The 6,133-nt window shown below is 38.6% G+C and overlaps 1 pseudogene; it reads left to right on the forward strand.

Annotated features, from left to right (window-relative positions):
- Positions 1–2,843, forward strand: part of LOC123596457 — a 53,766-nt pseudogene extending 50,923 nt beyond the window's left edge.
- Positions 2,844–6,133: the final 3,290 nt, after the last annotated feature.

The raw sequence follows: 6,133 nt of genomic DNA on the forward strand, positions 1-6,133 counted from the left end.
GTAATCCATCTTTAGAACCCTAGTTTAACTATCTCTGCCTTTCTTATAAAATGTTAATGTTTTATTTTAAATCAAATACTAAGTTATATTGAGTACATTCGATCAGAAGGAAATTTGTCATACTGGTACATAGAAATTTTTGAGGTTATTAATAAATACATAAGTTGAATGTGATTCACTTTTTCTTGGAGGTATGTGTGGAATTCTGCATCTGCTTTTTTTTTAAATTTTTTTAACGTTTATTTATTTATTTATTTTTAATTTTTTTTTTTTAACGTTTATTTATTTTTGAGAAGAGAGAGGCAGAGCATGAACGGGGGAGGGTCAGAGAGAGAGGGAGACACAGAATCGGAAGCAGGCTCCAGGCTCTGGGCCATCATCAGCCCAAAGCCCGAAGCGGGGCTCAAACTCACGGACGGTGAGATCGTGACCTGAGCTAAAGTCGGATGCTTAACCGACTGAGCCACCCAGGCGCCTCAAACGTTTATTTATTTTTGAGACAGAGAGAGACAGAGCATGAACGGGAGAGGGTCAGAGAGAGAGGGAGACACAGAATCTGAAACAGGCTCCAGGCTCTGAGCTGTCAGCACAGAGCCCGAAGCGGGGCTTGAACTCACGAACCCGCGAGATCATGACCTGAGCCGAAGTCGGACGCTTAACCGACTGAGCCACCCAGGCACCCCTGCATCTGCTTTTATATTGAAATATTACACAATACATCCCCATATTTGGAAGATGTCATGGTGAAAGTGGTGGGCAGAATAATAAACCCTTAAAAATGTGCTAAACACAATCCCTGGGATGTGTATGTTGTTACTTTACATGGCAAAGAGTCAAAGGGCCTTTGCAGAAATGAATAGGGATATGTATTCTGAGATGGGAAATTATCCTGGATTATCCAATTGACCAAATCTAATCACATGAGTCCTTAAAAGCATGAAACTTTCTTGGCAGAGCTTAGAGACAGATGTGACCATGAAGAAGGGTCCAAGAACTGAAATAGTGCTGCCTTTGCAGATTAGGGAAGGAGAGCCCAAGCTAAGGGATGTATAGATCTCTGGAAGCTAGAAAAGGCATGGAAACAGGTTTCCCCTAGAGCATTCTTGGGAGGGGGGAAACACAGCCGTCTTGACATCCTGAAATCTGTGGGGGACTTTTGACCTTCAGAAATGTAAAATAACAAATTTGTGTTGTTTCAGCTGCTAAATTTCTGGTAATGTGTTAGTATGGCAGTAGAAAACCAACATAGTAAATAATTTACATAGATTATAAGGAGATACTTGTGAAGGTACCATGTCATCTTGAAGGACAAGAATAAAACAGAAGAAGAACTCTCAGAGAACCAACTGCACAAACAGCATATCATAGAGTCTCTTAGGGGAGTCTACATCTCACTAATGACTTTTAAAGGAGCAGTATCATTTGTACACAAAGGACACTCTTAACGGGACAAAGATGGTATGATCTCAAATTTGGGAAAAGCATGAAGTTGAAGGATTTTGGGTGATAAAAGAAGATGCACCAAGTATGAAAATATTTAAAATAGGATGCCAGCCTGTTTTATTTTTTTTCTCACTGATATTCTTACCAACAGGACAGTAGACTAAGTATCCATGATTCCAATTAAAAGAAACCTGGAAGTCTCACTCACTGTAGCCAGCCTGGATTCTGCCTTCTCCCACTGCCTGGTCTCTGCATCCACTGCCGCCACCTCCACCTCCACCAACGGCAATAGTAGAGGAGATTGCTGGGCTCATCATTGACAATGGCTCCGACAAGCTCAAGGCAGGCTTTGCTGGGGATGATATCCCCTGGCCATTTTCCCGCCCATGGTTGAGTGCCCCGGCAACAGGGCATTATCGTGAGCAGGGACCAGAAGGACTGCCACATAGGTGATGAGGCCCAAATCAAACCGGGCATCCTGGCCCTCAAGTACCCCACTGAACATGGCATTGTTACCAACTGGGATGACATGGAGAAGATGGCACCATACCTTGTACAATGAGCTGTGTGTGGCTCCTGAGGAGCACCTCGTGCTGCTGACCGAGGCCCCCTTGAACCCAAAGGCTAGCCATGAAAAGATGACTCAGATCATGTTCCAGACCTTCAATACCCTAGCCATGTACATGGCCATACAGTCTGTTCCCTCTTCGTATGCTTCTGGCCACGCCACTGGTATTGTCATGGGCTCTGGGGATGGGGTCGCCCACACTGTGCCCATCTATGATGGGTACACCCTGCCCCAAGCCATCCTGCATCTGGACCTGGCTGGCTGCTACCTGATGGAACCACCTCATGAAGATTCTTGGGTAGCTTGACTACAGCTTCACCACCACCACCGCAGAATGGGAAATTGTGAGTGACATCAAGGAGAAGCTCTGTTATGTTGCCCTGGATTTCGAGCAGGAGATGGCCACTGCCACCCCTTCATCCTTCCTGGAGAAGATCTATGAGCTGCCTATGTGCAGGTGATTACCGTTGGCAGTGAGTGGTTCTGCTGTCCTGAGTGCTCCTCCAGCTCTCCTTTCTGTGTATGGAGTCCTGTGGTATCCACAAGACCACCTTCAACTCTATCTTGAAGTGTGACGTTGATATCTGAAAGGACTGCTATGCTAACATGGTGCTGTCTGGTGGGACCATCATATACCCGGGCAATGCCAACAGGATGCAGAAGGAGATCACAGCCCAGCCTGATGAAAATCAAGATAATCTCTACTCCTGTACTTAAGTACTCTGTGTGAATAGGGGGCTACATTCTGCTGTCTATTTTCCACCAGATGCAGATCAGCAAGCAGGATTGTGATGGGTCTGGCCTCTCCATCATCCATCACAAATGCTTCTAAACGGAGGACATGTGTAGCATTTGCTACATGAGTGAATTCTGAAGTATACATTTGCCCAAATGTATACACCTCATGCTAGCCCCATGAAACTGGAATAAGCCTTTGAAAATAAATTTGTCTTTGAAGCTTGTATCTGATATCTGCACTGGATTGTAGGACTTACTTACTTACTTACTTACTTACTTATTTATTTATTTATTTATTTATTTTGCCTGTGAAATTCCAGTTTTCCTAATACCATTTAATGAAGATACTATCCTTTCCCCACTGAGTATTCTTGGCTCCCCTGTCCACTATTAATTGCCCATAATTACTCTTGGGCTTTTCATTCTGTTCCATAGAGTCTATGTGTCTGTTTTTAATCCTATACCATACTGTTTTGATTACTATAGTAATTATTGTAGAATAATTTGAAACCAAGAAGTGTGATGTCTACAACTTTATTCTTAATATTGCTTTACATTTCAAGGTCTTTGCTGGTATCATTTGAATTTCTGTGAAAAATTCATTGGGATTTTGATAGAGATTGCATTAAATCTATAGACTGGAGTAGTATTTTTTTAAAATAATATTAACACTTCTGATCCATGAACACAAAATATCTATTTGTGTTTTCTTTTATTTCATCATCTTATATTTTTCAGAGTTGAGATCTTTCTCCTCATAGGGTAAATGTATTCCTAAATATTTCATTATTTTTGATGCTTTGGTAAATGGGATTTGATAGATAATAGATAGATAGCAGATATTTTTTTCAGATGTTGTTGTATAGATACATAAGTGTTTTTTGTCTGTTGATTTTGTATCCTAAAACTATACTGAGTTTATTATTCTATCAGTTTTTCTGGTGGCATTTTTAGTATTATCTACATCAAAGATCATGTCATCAACAAACATACAAGGTAACTTTTTTCTTTCTAATTTGGATGTCTTTTATTTTTTTTTCTTGCCTAATCATTCTGGTTAGGACTTATGGCACTATGTTGAATAAAAGTGGCAAGAGTGGGCATCCTTGTCTTGTTCCTAATCTCAGACGGAAAGCCTACAACCTACCATCATTGAGTATATTAGTTGTGGACTTGTTATGTGTGGTTTTCAATATGTTGAGGTATGTTTATTCTATACCCAATTTTTTTTGAGAGTTTTTATCAAGATAGGATGTTGAATGTTATCTTTTAGTGTATCTACCTGGATGATCTTATGATTTTTGTCTTTCATTCTGTTAATGTGGTTTATCACATTTATTGATTTGCATACGTGAAACTATTCTTGCATCACAGGGATAAGTCCCCTTTGATCATGACATGACCTTTTTCATGTGCTGTTGAATTTGGTTTGCTACTATTTTGTTGAGAATTTTACATCTATATTTATCAGGGATATTGGTCCATAGCTTTATTTGCTTGTAGTGACCTTACCTGGCTTTGGTATTAGGGTAATGCTAACCTCATAAATGATTTTGAAAGTGTTCCCTCTTTAAATTTTTGGAAGATTTTGAGAAGGATTAGCGTTAATTCCTTAAATGTTTAGAATTCACCAGTGAAGCCACTTGGTTCTGAGCTTTTCTTTGTTGGGAAATTTTTGATTGCTGATTCAATTTCTTTACTTGTTTATTGATATGTTCAAATTTATATTCTTTTTCATTATTCAGATGTGGTAAGTTGCATGATTCAAATGTGGAAAGTTGTTTCTAGAAATTTATCAATTTATTCTAAGTAATAACATTTGTTGTCATAATTATTCATAGTAGGTTGTTAGGATTTTTTGCATTTATTTTATCAGTTGTAGCATCTTTCATTTCTGATTTTACATATGGAAGTACTCCTTTTATTTTTTCTTGGTAAGTCCAACTGAATGTTTGTCAATTTTTGTTTATCTTTTCAAAAAAACACCTCTTATCATCTTTTATATATTTTTTCTCTAATTATTCTCTGATCTTCTTCCTTTTGCTAACTTTGGGTTTAGTTATTTATTTTTTTAGTTGCTTGAGGTTTATTTATTTTTTTTTTCAACGTTTATTTTATTTTTGGGACAGAGAGAGACAGAGCATGAACGGGGGAGGGGCAGCGAGAGAGGGAGACACAATCGGAAACAGGCTCCAGGCTCCGAGCCATCAGCCCAGAGCCCCACGCGGGGCTCGAACTCACGGACCGCGAGATCGTGACCTGGCTGAAGTCGGAGGCTTAACCGACTGCGCCACCCAGGCGCCCCTAGTTTCTTGAGGTTTAAACCTAGGTTATTTGAGATCTTTCTCTTTTTTTAATGTAGTCATTTATTGGTGTGAAAGTCCCTGTTAATACTGTGTCTGGTGCATCTCATAACTTTTGTTATGTTTTGCTTTCATTTTTTTGTTGCAAGATATTTTTTGGTTTCCCTTTTGATTTCTTCCTTGACCCATTGGTTGTTCAGGAGTGTGTGCAATTTTCACATATTGTAGATTTTCCAGAGCTCTTTTTGTTATTAATTTCCAGTTTCACACCATTTTGGTCAGAAAAGAGAACTTTGTGTGATTTGTTAAATTTGTTAAGATTTGTTTTGTTACCTAACATATAACCTCTCTTTGAAAATGTTTTATGTGCACTTAAGAAGAGTATATATTCTGCTTCTGTTAGATGCAAACTTTTGTATATATCTGTTAGGTCTACCTGGTCTAAAATATGGTTCAATTAAAACATTTCCTTTGTTGATTTACCCATTGTCAGGAGTGGGGAATTGAAGTGTCTTACTGTTATTGTATTGCTATCTACTACTCCCTTCACATCTGTTAGTACTTGCTTACTATATTTAGGTGCTTCTGTGTTGGGTATATGTGTGTGTGTGTGTGTGTGTGTGTCCTCACAGCTGAAGTGAATCTTTTATAGTTGGGTCTTGTGTTTTTTGTTGTTGTTGTTGTTGTTGTTGTTGTTTGTTGGTTGATTTGTTTGTGTTTTTTGTTTGTTTTAATCCATTCAGCATACTGTGCCTTTTGTAAGAACTTTCTCTCTCTTGTCATCTTGTTCATTGTTTTCTAGCTGATATGTGGTTCCTTTGTTTCTTGCCTCTTGCTGTCTTCCTTTGTGAATTGATGATTTTCTTTAGTGTGGTATACTTTGATTCCTATCTCTTCTTTTGGTTATCCCAAGGCTTACTTGAAACCTGATAGAGATATAAAAGTTTACTTTCAGCTGATGACAACTTAACTTTGATCACGCATAAAAACTCTACCCTTTTACTCCCCCCTACATTTGTTGTCAAAAATTACATCTTTTATATTGTGTATTTATTAATATTTTTATAGTTATTGCTCTTTT

This window comes from Leopardus geoffroyi, chromosome B1 (genome assembly GCF_018350155.1).
Source record: "Leopardus geoffroyi isolate Oge1 chromosome B1, O.geoffroyi_Oge1_pat1.0, whole genome shotgun sequence".
Classification (NCBI taxonomy): Eukaryota; Metazoa; Chordata; class Mammalia; order Carnivora; family Felidae; genus Leopardus; species Leopardus geoffroyi.